The sequence below is a fragment of the Zea mays genome, chromosome 1 (assembly GCF_902167145.1).
Source record: "Zea mays cultivar B73 chromosome 1, Zm-B73-REFERENCE-NAM-5.0, whole genome shotgun sequence".
In the NCBI taxonomy this organism is placed as follows: Eukaryota; Viridiplantae; Streptophyta; class Magnoliopsida; order Poales; family Poaceae; genus Zea; species Zea mays.
Window position 1 is genome coordinate 137,793,650 of NC_050096.1, and position 15,411 is coordinate 137,809,060.

Genomic DNA, 15,411 nt, shown 5'->3' on the forward strand with positions numbered 1-15,411 from the left:
GATATGACTATAATTCCGGATCCATATGAAAGTAGACTTGATAAGCTTTCCATGTTGTGCTTGAACATTCCAATCCGAGCCCGCATCTGACCGTGGTGACCGTCACAAGTTGGTGTTCTTCTGCAGTCCGAATCCAGCATGTTCAAATCCTTTTCCCTTTCGGTCTTCTCCCTGATTCCTAAGCAAAACAAGAGTGCACGGGTCTCCATGGTCTAAATATGATGGACATGAACTCAAGAGTGTAATCACCTGATGGTTGAGTTGACGAGCACGAGCGCGAGTAATGGGACCAGAAATTGGTACTTGTATTGGTATAGATGCATCAGTAGTGTGGATGTCTTCATCATTCTCCCCTTCTTGCATTTGAGTCGTCCTCGACTCAAGCTCAACTTCCTCTCCCAAGTAGGGCTTTAAATCTGCAATGTTAAATGTGGGGCTAACCCCAAAGTCTGCAGGCAGATCTAGCCTATATGCATTGTCGTTAATTTTCTCTAGCACTTTAAACGGTCCATCGGCTCGAGGCAACAATTTAGATTTTCGTAATTCAGGAAACCTTTCCTTTCTCAAATGCAACCAAACTAAATCTCCAGGTTCAAAATTTATTTCCTTTCTACCTTTATCACTAGCAAACTTATATCTAGCATTCATACGCTCTATGTTTTCTTTAGTAGTTTCGTGCAGTTTTAACATCAATTCAGCACGCCTAGTAGCATCAAAATTTAGTTTTTCAGAAGATGGCAAAGGCATTAAATCAATAGGAGCACGAGGTAACAAACCATATACAATCTGAAATGGGCACATCTTTGTAGTAGAATGCAATGATCGATTATAAGCAAATTCAATATGAGGCAAACAGTCCTCCCACATCTTAATATTCTTCTTTAGAACTGCCCTTAACATAGTAGACAAAGTTCTATTCACAACTTCAGTTTGACCATCAGTTTGAGGATGACATGTAGTAGAAAATAAAAGCTTAGTCCCCAATTTTGCCCACAAAGTCCTCCAAAAATGACTAAGAAATTTAGCATCACGATCAGAAACGATTGTGTTGGGCACACCATGCAAGCGAACAATTTCACGAAAGAACAAATCAGCAATATGAGTAGCATCGTCAGTTTTATGACATGGTATGAAATGTGCCATCTTAGAAAATCTATCAACAACCACAAACACACTATCACGTCCCTTCCTAGTCCTAGGCAATCCCAGCACAAAATCCATAGAAATATCTTCCCAAGGAGCACTAGGAACGGGTAGAGGCAAATACAAACCGTGTGGATTTAACCGTGACTTCGCCTTTTGGCATGTCGTGCAACGAGCAACCAATCTCACCACATCTCTTCTCATCTTGGGCCAAAAGAAATGACCAGCAAGTATGTCCTCCGTTTTCTTTGCTCCAAAATGTCCCATTAAGCCACCTCCATGTGCTTCCTGTAACAACAACAAACGAACGGAGCTAGCTGGAATGCATAGCTTGTTAGCTCTAAACACAAACCCATCACTAACGATATATTTGTTCCATCCTTTCCCATCTTTACAATGCAGCAACACATCTTTAAAATCAGCATCATGAACATATTGGTCTTTAATCGTCTCTAATCCAAAGATTTTGTAGTCAAGTTGATTCAGCAAAGTATATCTCCTAGACAAAGCGTCAGCAATGATATTCTCTTTTCCTTTCTTGTGCTTAATAACATAAGGAAACGATTCGATAAATTCAACCCACTTAGCATGTCTACGGTTCAGTTTTCCTTGACTACGAATATGTTTCAAAGATTCATGATCAGAATGAATAACAAACTCTTTGGGCCACAAATAATGCTGCCATGTTTCTAATGTTCGCACAAGAGCATATAATTCCTTATCATAAGTAGAATAATTTAGAACAGACCCACTCAATTTTTCACTAAAATATGCAACAGGTTTGCCTTCTTGTAACAAAACACCACCCAATCCAATTCCACTAGCATCACATTCAAGCTCAAAAGTCTTATTAAAATCAGGAAGTTGGAGGAGAGGTGCATGTGTCAACTTATCTTTCAGCACGTTGAAAGCGTGCTCTTGTACTTTGCCCCAACTAAAATGCACTCCCTTCTTCGTAAGCTCATTCAAAGGTGCAGCAATGGTGCTAAAGTCCTTCACAAAACGGCGATAGAAGCCAGCAAGTCCTAGGAAACTCCGCACCTGTGTGATAGTCTTTGGCATAGGCCATCCATGTATCGCTTCTACCTTGGCTTGATCAACCTCAATTCCGTAACCTTTGTCGAGTAGTTCTTGCACTTGTCGCTGAATTTCTTTTATTTCCTCTGGATTTGTCCTATATGGCGCACGATTCGGCAAAGATGCACCAGGAATAAGATCAATTTGGTGCTCAATCCCTCGTATAGGTGGCAGCCCCTCTGGTATCTCACTTGGAAATACATCAGAATACTCCTGCAAAATGTTAGTAATAACAGGAGGCAAAGAATGCTGCATATCTTGAATTGAAATCAAAGCATCCTTGCATACCAAGGCGTAGGCAACAGTAGTGGAAGCAAATAATTCATTAACATCAGTTTTTGTTGCAAGCAAGCAATGTCCTTTCAATTTTATCCCATCTTTGTTATTACCAACAACTTTAATATTCTTGTTGTTCTCAGTTTTAGCTTTGGTAGCTTTAGCAACATCATCACGCACAATAGCCTCAGGGGACATGGGAAGCAAAATAATTTTCTTATCATGGTATATGAGAGAATATTGATTTGATCTACCATGATGCATACAATCTGAATCAAATTGCCATGGTCTACCTAGCAGAATATTACAAGCATCCATAGGCACAACATCACAGTCAACAACATCACGATATGAACCAATAGCAAAATTAATTCGTACCAGCTTGGTTACCTTGACCTTACCACTATTGTTGAGCCATTGAATGTGATATGGATGCGGGTGCGGTTTGGTCGTAAGTGCAAGCTTCTCCACCATGTCGCTGCTAGCCAAGTTGTTGCAGCTACCTCCATCAATGATCAAACGACATGAACGCTCCTTAATGACACACTTTGTTTGAAACAACGTATGTCGCTGATTCTGCTCTGCCTTCTCCATTTGTGCACTAAGCACACGCTGTACAATGAGGCTCTCATAATGCTCTGCATCATCTGCACCAATCTGTTCTTCGGGTGGTTCCTTAGTGCCTACATCATCAGCCGCAAGCAAAGCAAGTGTAGCTTCATCCAAATCACTAGCAGAGGAATACCCACCATCGTCTTTTACCACCAAAACACGCTGATTAGGACAATCACGCTGCACGTGTCCATAGCCCTTGCATCGATAACACAGAACATCTCTTGTTCTACCTGTGGAAGCTACTGAAGAGGCACTACCTGCGGGTTTCTGGGCAGATTTGGTTGCTGAATTTGTGGAAGATGCACGTGGTTTGTCGCTGGAGGAAGGCGGGGGTGCTGGTCGACTTGGCGAGGGAGTTGGTGCTAGTGTACGGCCGGTCATGGATGTAGTCGTGCGCTGTTGCCATGGTGTAGATTTTCCTGCAGAAACATTAGACCTTGCACTAGCACGTCGTCCCTGCACTTCCCTTTCAGCTTTGCAAGCAAGATGAAACAATCGGGTTACATTAGCATAATCTTTATAAGCAAGGATGTCCTGAATTTCCCTATTTAACCCGCCCAAAAATCTAGCCATAGCAGATTCCTCACCCTCCTCTATGTTACAACGCAGCATACCCATTTGTAATTCCTGATAATATTCTTCTACACTTTTAGTACCCTGTCTCAATTGTTGCAACTTGTTTAACATATCACGTGCATAATAAGAAGGAACAAATCTAGCCCGCATGACCCGTTTCAACGCATCCCAAGTTTGTGGCATGTTATTAGGATTCTTCTTACCATGTTCTATCCACCAAACAGAAGCAAATTCAGTAAACTCACTAGTAGCAGCTCTAACCCGCACATTCTCAGGAAATTCATGGCATGCAAACTTTTGATCAACCGCAATCTCCCAAGTAATGTAAGCATCAGGGTCATATTTACCATCAAAAGGAGGTATTTTAAATTTAACCTTACTAAAAGCATCATCATTACCATGTACCTCACGTCGGTGAAAACCACCCATACCTCTACGGTTAGTACGTAGTCGCCGGCGATTAGGTGCTTCTTGGTCATCTTGTTCAGTATCAGCAACATAGTCATCCCAGTTACCTTCGGCGCCCTCATCACGCCCACCATTGATATTAGCATGCATCTCATCAAACCGCCTCAAGAGTGCGACAAGGCTCTTGTCAATATGAGCAACTGTCATTTTCACATTTGCAAGTTTGGTGTTCGTGTCGATCTGTGTGGCCTCCAATTGCCCCATCTTTTCATTCGTCACCTGCATGTCATTATCAAGACCTTCCGTGTGCGTCTTCACTAGCCTTACAAAGTGTTGTATGATACCCTTGGTGCGAGGAGAGTGTGGCATATTATGAGAAGCATCATCAACCTCCAATCCTGCCATGGTTAGACGAACAGAGGCAACAAGAAAAAAAAAACGTGAAGGAATAAAAACTCTACAACTATTAGGATGTAGCTACTGCAAGGCGCTCACTCTCAACCTGCCACACAAGCTCTTACCAATTCTTACCTTGCACAACAGGAGGGGTCAGCAACCAACAAGTCTGCAACCGTGGAATAAGTGTATCGGTGCCGCAGCAACACGACCTGTCAAACTGTAGTCGAAATATGTAGAGTTGTAGGTGGGCTGAAGCAAGGAATACACTAGTACCACGTTAGTTACAAAAGCAAGCTGAATAATCGTTCAACGGTGGTACTGTGCTGGTCCTAGGCTAAACCAGGCTAGAGACGTGAGCCTAGGCACAAAGGTAGTCACTGAAAAAGAACAACTAGCACAGCACAAAGAGAAACAACAGATTTAGAGATTCAGCCCCCTTCTTCTTCTTTTCCTTTTTTTTTCTTTTCTATTCTTTTTTTTTCTTCTTCTTCTGTTTTTTTTTGCAGGGGCCTAAACCCTTTTTTTTCACTATGACAACCCAAATAATAAAGATATTGCTAACAACCCCTTTAAATCAGATTTAACAAATCTTGTTAATATAGGAAGTCCAGAAATCTCTACGATGATTGCGGAGCGCTCAGAACGAATTTTGAGATAAGGTCAGATCCGTTGGAAAGAAGATAAGATAAGCTTTCCAGATTGTATTTAAACTTCCAAATCGGATATGATATGTATCCGTGGTGGCAAAAACGAACCAGAGATGTTTTTGGTGATGGTGGATTTCGTGGTGACCAAAACGTGGTAGAACTCAAAACTCTAAAGGAATAAACTAAGACCAGCAACTCGACACAACCGATGCAACCAAAAACTCAACAAGCCCTAACTAAGTAGTACTAGTAAATGCTCAATGGTTTATAGGATTGCGGTAAAACTAATCTACTATTTTTTGGCTTTTTCTGGACTATAGGAGATAAGAAAACAGCGAAGAAAAGTAAATCTCTCACCGATAAACCTTGCTCTGATTACCAACTGATGTGCATCCGTTGGGTGATTGCCCGATCTTTCGATGAGAGGGTGTGGAATAACTCGATTGGGGGAGGAGACGACGTTCACGGCCCGACTACAGCCTTCCAAAGACGCTGCGCCTTAGCAACCGATACACCACCTCCTATGGCTGTCACGATCTTGTGGAGCGTGACACCCTGGCCACTAGGGCACTCGTCCTGCAAGCAATCGAAGAACTAGCAAGAACAAGTAGAACAAGTACTGAATTACCAGATCTAAATGTAGGTTTAAAGATCAAACTAAAATATGGTGGGGTTCCGAAGACAAGAAGACGGGCGGCTGAACTAGCACGCGCGCTTGCAAGCAAGTAGCGAGAGCTAAACTTGATCTAAACAAAACCCGCTGTTCTTGGTGGCGGCTAGGGGGTTTATAAACATGGGAGGACGACCACAAGGGTATTGGGGTCGTGCTGCAACCCTAGGATGCGTCCCTAATGGACCTAACTTGATACACGACCCATTGGGCCAAAATAGGGTGACGCAGCACCATGGGCAGAAAAGGCAGGAAATGTCTCGGTAAGAAAACAATGATTACGGCGGCCTCAGAACAGATATGACTATAATTCCGGATCCATATGAAAGTAGACTTGATAAGCTTTCCATGTTGTGCTTGAACATTCCAATCCGAGCCCGCATCTGACCGTGGTGACCGTCACAAGTTGGTGTTCTTCTGCAGTCCGAATCCAGCATGTTCAAATCCTTTTCCCTTTCGGTCTTCTCCCTGATTCCTAAGCAAAACAAGAGTGCACGGGTCTCCATGGTCTAAATATGATGGACATGAACTCAAGAGTGTAATCACCTGATGGTTGAGTTGACGAGCACGAGCGCGAGTAATGGGACCAGAAATTGGTACTTGTATTGGTATAGATGCATCAGTAGTGTGGATGTCTTCATCAGACCGTTCGTGCACGACGCCCTTGGTATGGAATAGAGTGTGTCGCTGATTTTTTTTGGCCTGGGCAACCTGTGTGCTGAGAACACGCTGCACAACAAGACTCTCATACCTATCGGCGTCGATGGGATCAACGTGGACTTCCTCATTTTCTGCATGGTTAGTGGCAATCATAGCATGACTAGTTTCCTCAGAATCACTGGCTGAAGAGTACTCACCATTGTCACGTATAAGCAAGGTACGCTTGTTTGGGCAGTCCCGAATCATGTGCCCAAACCCTCTGCAACGATGGCACTGAATATCCCGTGTACGTCCTGTGGAAGAAGCGGCGCCTTTGGCAGGGGGCGCCACTGGCTTGGTCGTCCCTGTGCGCGATGTAGTGCTAGGCGTAGAAGGTGCAGGGCTGGAAGGAGTTGAGCTGTGTGTTGGACCCCGGCCTGCAAGAGAGTTAGTATATGTCTTTGATCGTCGTCCCTGCACTTCACGTTCAGCTTTGCAAGCATATTCAAACAATGTGGTTATATCAAAATAATCCTTATAATCAAGTATATCCTGAATTTCCCTGTTCAAACCACCACGAAAACGCGCCATAGCAGCGTCATCCGACTCAACCAAACCACAACGAAGCATACCCTTTTGTAACTCCTGGTAATATTCCTCAACAGACTGTGAACCTTGTTGAAAACGCTGCATTTTGTTAAGCAAATCACGAGCATAATAGGAAGGAACAAATCTGTGGCGCATGGCAGCTTTTAATTGGGTCCAAGTAATGACACTGTTAATGGGAAGTTTTTGTTTATACTCACGCCACCAAATTAAAGCAAAATCAGTAAATTCACTAATGGCAGCCTTCACTTGGCTATTAGCAGCAATATCATGGCATGAAAATTTCTGTTCTACCTCTAATTCCCAATCAAGATATGCAGCAGGATCATATTTACCATTAAAAGATGGAATTTTAAATTTAATCTTAGAAAATAAGTCATTAGGGGGATGACGAACCACACGACGTGCACGACCACGGCGATCTCCATCGTCCTGCTCAGTGTCACCGCCGTATTCCTGCTCCATCTTTGTGGTCAATGCATCAAGGCATGCCAGAATGGTGTCGAGTGTGGTGCGAGTCGCCGTTTGAGCAAGGTCAAGTTGGTTGAAACGCTCGGTCGTCGAAGTGATCGTTGAATCAAGCCGTTCATGCATCGTCCTAATGTCAGCAGCAAGTCCATCAACTTGTCCCCTTACTTCCTGCAACTGGGCATCCACCATGTCGTGTGCTCCTGCCATAGTTAGCGCAAACACCAAAAGGAGAAAAACCAACGACAAAAACAGGGGTGTACTGCTCACAAGGCGCTCACACTAGTGCTGTTATCAAGTTCTTATCCGTTCTTACCAAGCCACAGTGGTGAACTGCAACCAACAGGTGGAACCGGTGAAAGATTGGATGAGCGATTGCATGGAGAAACAGAAACCTGCTCGTCGTAGAAATATGTGGAGTTGTGAGTAGGCTGCACTCAAGTCAAGGATTAGCACGATCAAACAATAATGCAAAGTTGAATTATAGTGCAAAACACGAAACTATATTGCTGGCCACAGGTGCAAAGGATGGATGGAACTAGCAGAATGGCAGTACCGTAAATATTGTACTAGTGATGCCAAAAAGGCACTAGTAGAAATCACAGGTGATTTTGTTTTTCTTTTTTGTATGATTTTTTTGATATTTTTCTCAGCACAAGAAGCAACAAGATAGGAGCTACACGAAGTTTCACCTAAAACAGATATCAGATGTGGTCTACAGAAAATCAGGAAGTTCTCTGAAAAGCGTGCGAGAACTTTGACGGATTTTTTTCTTTATTTTCCTGAATTTTTTTGACAATTTTGTCGAACCCCAAACAGACCGTAGGTGAGTTTGGCCGGCCTCAGAATGGTGTCAACTAGCTCCTGTAAAAATTTCAGATTTTTTGGACACCCGAGCGAAAAGTTATGCCCCGTTTACGGAAGGTTCCTCAAGTTATGTTTTAAAAACGACCGGGATGAAACAAACGTATCCTTTCTCCTTCGTTTTCTTTTTTTTTGTTTCTGTTTTTTTTTATGTAACCGAAGGAGAAAAACAAGGAAGCGGTCGTTGACTCGGTTTGTTTTTTTTTTTTGTTTTTTTTCGTAACCGAAGGAGAAAATCAAGGAAACGGCCGTTGACTCGGTTTGTTTTTTCTGTTTTTTTTTGACGTAACCGAAGGAGAAAAACAAGGAAACAATGTTGACTCGGTTTGTGGCGTGATCAAACGGGAGATGGTGGCGGCGCTAGGGTTTGAATGGTGGAAGAACACAATGCAACCAGCAACAAATGACGCGAAAGCACACAAATTCAACAATGCAGATTATTGAAAGAAAGTGCGAGGCTCAAAAGGGTGCTGGGATAAGATCTAACCTGAATTTTTATGCGGTTTTGTGGACTGTAGGAAAAAAACGCTCGATAAACTCACCGATCAACCTGGAAATCTGATACCAATTGATGAAGCTGAGGTGCTCGATCTTTCGGCGAGTAGAGATAATTCCGATTTGGCGGAAGATGACCCTTGCGATCCGACTACGACGAGCAAGCCCGAGGCGCCAATGCAATCGCTGAACCAACTCCCTGTGGTTACCGACCTTGCTGATGCGAGATCGGCCTGATCACGAAGATCGTTTCCTGCGCGCAATCGAAGAACGAACAAGAACAAGATGCGAGCAATCTAATCTATTACTCGAGGGTGGAGTTCTGAATACACGAAGACAGCGCAGATTTGCGCGTGTTCGAGAGTAGCTAAGGCTAACGTAAAACAAAACTCGAGAATAAAGGAGGTGCAGCTCCTGGATAAATAGAGGGGGCGCAGCCCCTAGGGGCGGCCAACCCTAGGTCGTCCACTATGGGCCGCAGTTGGGCTGGTCGTCTATTCTTCTGGGCCCTCATTCTTCAGTAGCATGACGAAGTTAAGATCTCTGGCACGGGCCCGAGTGATTGGCCCAGCTAATGAAGGAAGTGGCGCTTGATGTGGAGGTGCTGCTGGTGTAGTCGTACTCATAGTGATGTCCTCATCAACAGGAACCCATCCTGTATGTGAAATTTGCCCCATGGTATCCCATTAATACAATGGCCGAAAGCATCTTTAAAATCAGCATCGTCAACATATTGATCCTTCACAGTGTCCAAACCAAAGATTTTAAAATCTAATTGTGACAGCATGGTATAGCGACGAGACAAAGCATCAGCAATAACATTGTCCTTCCCGTTCTTGTGTTTAATAATGTAAGGAAAGGACTCAATGAATTCGACCCATTTAGCATGACGACGGTTCAGATTTGTTTGGGTACGAATATGTTTTAAAGCCTCATGATCAGAATGAATTATGAACTCACGATGCCAAAGATAGTGCTGCCATGTATGCAAAGTGCGCACTAAAGCGTAAAGCTCCTTATCATAAGTTGAATATTTCAGACTAGCACCGCTTAATTTTTCACTAAAATAAGCAACTGGTTTTCCTTCTTGTAACAAAACAGCACCTAGCCCAATACCGCTAGCATCGCATTCAAGCTCAAAAACTTTATTAAAATCAGGCAATTGCAAGAGGGGAGCTTGGGTTAACTTATCTTCCAAAGTGCTGAACGCTACCTCCTGCGAATCACTCCAAGCAAACGGCACATCTTTCTTTGTAAGCTCATGTAGAGGCGCTGCAATGGAGCTAAAATCACGAACAAATCTGCGGTAGAAACCGGCAAGTCCAAGAAAGCTCCGAATTTGTGTGACCGTCGTTGGTGTAGGCCACTCCCGAATGGCAGCAATCTTGCTGCTATCCACCTCAATGCCCTGCGGAGTAACCACATAACCAAGAAACGAGACACGTTGCGTGCAAAATGTGCACTTTTCCATGTTACCAAACAAGCGAGCAGCACGCAAAGCATAAAAAACAGCACGCAAATGTTCTAAATGCTCCTCTATAGACTTGTTGTAAATAAGGATATCATCGAAATAAACAACAACAAACAAACCTATGAAGGCCCGTAGAACTTCGTTCATTAAACGCATAAAGGTGCTGGGAGCATTAGTCAATCCAAATGGCATAACCAACCATTCATATAAACCAAATTTCGTTTTAAAAGCCGTTTTCCATTCATCACCGAGTTTCATTCTAATCTGATGGTAACCGCTACACAAATCAACCTTAGAGAAAATAACGGCACCACTAAGCTCATCTAACATATCATCAAGGCGTGGAATAGGATATCGATAACGAACTGTGATGTTATTAATAGCACGACAATCTACGCACATTCGCCATGACCCATCTTTCTTTGGAACGAGTAAAACAGGAACCGAGCAAGGGCTAAGAGACTCACGAATGTAACCCTTATCAAGCAGCGTCTGCACCTGGCGCTGGATCTCCTTCGTCTCCTCTGGATTTGTACGGTACGGGGCTCGGTTCGGAAGAGAAGCGCCGGGGATGAGATTGATCTGATGCTCAATGCCGCGGAGGGGAGGAAGACCCGGTGGTAAGTCCGTAGGATAAACATCAGCATACTTCTGCAAAAGGTTAACAACAGCAGGGGGTATATCCAAAGACGGTGCATCATCAAGCGGAACAAGCATGCGCGAGCATACAAGTGCATAACAGGGCATATGAGCTTCATGGAGATCATCAAAATCAGCACGTGTAGCAAGTAAAACAGGAGAGTGCAACTTGATTTCAGATTTAATAGGTGCGGCTGATGTCGATTTGACTTGTGGTGCAGTTTTAGCAGCCCTAGTAAGATCATCTTTCAAAATTTGGTCAGGGGTCATTGGATGTATATATATTTTCTGGCCTTTAAACATGAAAGAATAATGATTTGAACGACCATGATGTAAACTATCAGTATCATATTGCCAAGGTCGACCCAATAACAAAGAGCATGCTTCCATAGGAATAACATCGCAATCAGCATAATCAGAATAAGAACCTAGCGAAAAGGGGACACGTACCGAACGTGTTACCTTTATTTTACCACCATCATTAAGCCATTGAATGTGATACGGATGTGGATGTGTGCGAGTGGGCAAGGATAATTTCTTTACCAACGCTGTACTTGCCAAATTGTTGCAGCTGCCACTATCGATGATGATGCGAATCGACCGTTCGTGCACGACACCCTTGGTATGGAATAGAGTGTGTCGCTGATTTTTTTCGGCCTGGGCAACCTGTGTGCTGAGAACACGCTGCACAACAAGACTCTCATACCTATCGGCGTCGATGGGATCAACGTGGACTTCCTCATTTTCTGCATGGTTAGTGGCAATCATAGCATGACCAGTTTCCTCAGAATCACTGGCTGAAGAGTACTCACCATTGTCACGTATAAGCAAGGTACGCTTGTTTGGGCAGTCCCGAATCATGTGCCCAAACCCTCTGCAACGATGGCACTGAATATCCCGTGTACGTCCTGTGGAAGAAGCGGCGCCTTTGGCAGGGGGCGCCACTGGCTTGGTCGTCCCTGTGCGCGATGTAGTGCTAGGCGTAGAAGGTGCAGGGCTGGAAGGAGTTGAGCTGTGTGTTGGACCCCGACCTGCAAAAGAGTTAGTATATGTCTTTGATCGTCGTCCCTGCACTTCACGTTCAGCTTTGCAAGCATATTCAAACAATGTGGTTATATCAAAATAATCCTTATAATCAAGTATATCCTGAATTTCCTTGTTCAAACCACCACGAAAACGCGCCATAGCAGCGTCATCTGACTCAACCAAACCACAACGAAGCATACCCTTTTGTAACTCCTGGTAATATTCCTCAACAGATAGTGAACCTTGTTGAAAACGCTGCATTTTGTTAAGCAAATCACGAGCATAATAGGAAGGAACAAATCTGTGGCGCATGGCAGTTTTTAATTGGGTCCAAGTAATGACACTGTTGATGGGAAGTTTTTGTTTATACTCACACCAACAATTAAAGGAAAATCAGTAAATTCACTAATGGCAGCCTTCACTTGGCTATTAGCAGGAATATCATGGCATGAAAATTTCTGTTCTACCTCCAATTCCCAATCAAGATATGCAGCAGGATCATATTTACCATTAGAAGATGGAATTTTAAATTTAATCTTAGAAAATAAGTCATTAGGGGGATGACGAACCACACGACGTGCACGACCACGGCGATCTCCATCGTCCAGCTCAGTGTCACCGCCGTATTCCTGCTCCATCTTTGTGGTCAATGCATCAAGGCGTGCCAGGATGGTGTCGAGTGTGGTGCGAGTCGCCGTTTGAGCAAGGTCAAGTTGGTTGAAACGCTCGGTCGTCGAAGTGATCGTTGAATCAAGCCGTTCATGCATCGTCCTAATGTCCGCAGCAAGTCCATCAACTTGTCCCCTTACTTCCTGCAACTGGGCATCCACCATGTCGTGTGCTCCTGCCATAGTTAGCGCAACACCAAAACACCAAAAGGAGAAAAACAAACGACAAAAACAGGGGTGTACTGCACACAAGGCGCTCACACTAGTCCTGTTATCAAGTTCTTATCCGTTCTTACCAAGCCACAGTGGTGAACTGCAACCAACAGGTGGAACCGGTGAAAGATTGGATGAGCGATTGCCTGGAGAAACAGAAACCTTCTCGTCGTAGAAATATGTGGAGTTTTGGGTAGGCTGCACTCAAGTCAATGATTAGCACGATCAAACAATAATGCAAAGTTGAATTATAGTGCAAAACACGAAACTATATTGCTGGCCACAAGTGTAAAGGACGGATGGAACTAGCAGAATGGCAGTACCGTAAATATTGTACTAGCGAGGCCACTAGTAGGAATCACAAGTGATTTTGTTTTTCTTTTTTGTATGATTTTTTTGATATTTTTCTCAGCACAAGAAGCAACAAAATAGGAGCTACACGAAGTTTCACCTAAAACAGAAATCAGATGTGGTCTATAGAAAATCAGGAAGTTCTCTGAAAAGCGTGCGAGAACTTTGACGAATTTTTTTCTTTATTTTCCTGAATTTTTTGACAATTTTGTCGAACCCCAAACAGACCGTAGGTGAGTTTGGCCGGACTCAGAATGGTGTCGACAAGCTCCTGTAAAAATTTCAGATTTTTTGGACACCCGAGCGAAAAGTTATGCCCGTTTTACGGAAGGTACCTCAAGTTATGTGTTAAAAACGACCGGGATGAAACAACCGTATCCTTTCTCCTTCGTTTTTTTTTTGTTTTTGTTTTTTTTTTTGAGTAACCGAAGGAGAAAAACAAGGAAGCGGTTGTTGACTCGGTTTGTTTTTTTTCTGTTTTTTTTTCGTAACCGAAGGAGAAAAACAAGGAAACGACCGTTGACTCGGTTTGTTTTTTCTGTTTTCTTTTTGACGTAACCGAAGGAGAAAAACAAGGAGACGATGTTGACTCGGTTTGTGGCGTGATCAAACGGGAGATGGTGGCGGCGCTAGGGTTTGAATGGTGGAAGAACACAATGCAACCAGCAACAAGGAAACGCGAAAGCACACAAATTCAACAATGCAGATTATTGAAAGAAAGTGCGAGGCTCAAAAGGGTGCTGGGATAAGATCTAACCTGAATTTTTATGTGATTTTGTGGACTGTAGGAAAAAAACGCTCGATAAACTCACCGATCAACCTGGAAATCTGATACCAATTGATGTAGCTGAGGTGCCCGATCTTTCGGCGAGTAGAGATAATTCCGATTTGGCGGAAGATGACCCTTGCGATCCGACTACGACGAGCAAGCCCGAGGCGCCAATGCAATCGCTGAACCAACTCTCTGTGGTTACCGACCTTGCTGATGCGAGATCGACCTGATCACGAAGATCGTTTCCTGTGCGCAATCGAAGAACGAACAAGAAAAAGATGCGAGCAATCTAATCTATTACTGGTGGAGTTCTGAATACACGAAGACAGCGCAGATTTGCGCGTGTTCGAGAGTAGCTAAGGCTAACGTAAAACAAAACTCGAGAATAAAGGAGGCACAGCTCCTGCATAAATAGAGGGGGCGCAGCCCCTAGGCGGCCAACCCTAGGTCGTCTACTATGGGCCGCAGTTGGGCTGGTCGTCTATTCTTCTGGGTCCTCATTCTTCAGTAGCATGACAAAGTTAAGATCTCTGGCACGGGCCCGAGTGATTGGCCCAGCTAATGAAGGAAGTGGCGCTTGAAGTGGAGGTGCTGCTGGTGTAGTCGTACTCATAGTGATGTCCTCATCACTTTAGGTCCAAAACTCATGTTTGGGGTGGTTTTGCGCAATTTCGTTGCCGCACGTCACCAATTCCGAAAACGGGTGTCGGGGTGCATAAAAGCACGAGTTTTCGCCACCGGAACCATTTTTCGTTTTTCGCAACGAACATGCCCAATCCACTACTTTAGGTCCAAAACTCATGTTTGGGGTGGTTTCGCGCAATTTCGTTGCCGCACGTCACCCATTCCGAAAACGGGTGTCGGGGTGCATACAAAGAACGAGAGTTCGCCACCGAAACCATTTCTTCGTTTTTCACAACGAACATGCCCAATCCACTACTTTAGGTCCAAAACTCATGTTTGGGGTGGTTTCGCGCAATTATGTTGCCGCACGTCACCCATTCCGAAAATGGGTGTCGGGGTGCATACAAAGCACGAGTTTTTGCCACCGGAACCATTTCGTTGTTTTTTGCAACGAACATGCCCAATTCACTACTTTAGGTCCAAAACTCATGTTTGGGTGGTTTCGCGCAATTTCGTTGCCGCACGTCACCCATTCCGAAAACGGGTGTCGGGGTACATACAAAGCACGAGTTATTGTCACCGGAACCATTTCTTCGTTTTTCTTAACGAACATGCCCAATCCACTACTTTAGGTCCAAAACTCATGTTTGGGGTGGTTTCGCGCAATTTCGTTGCCGCACGTCACCCATTACGAAAACGGGTGTCGGGTGCATACAAAGCATGAGTTTTTGCCACCAGAACCAATTCTTCGTTTTTCACAACAA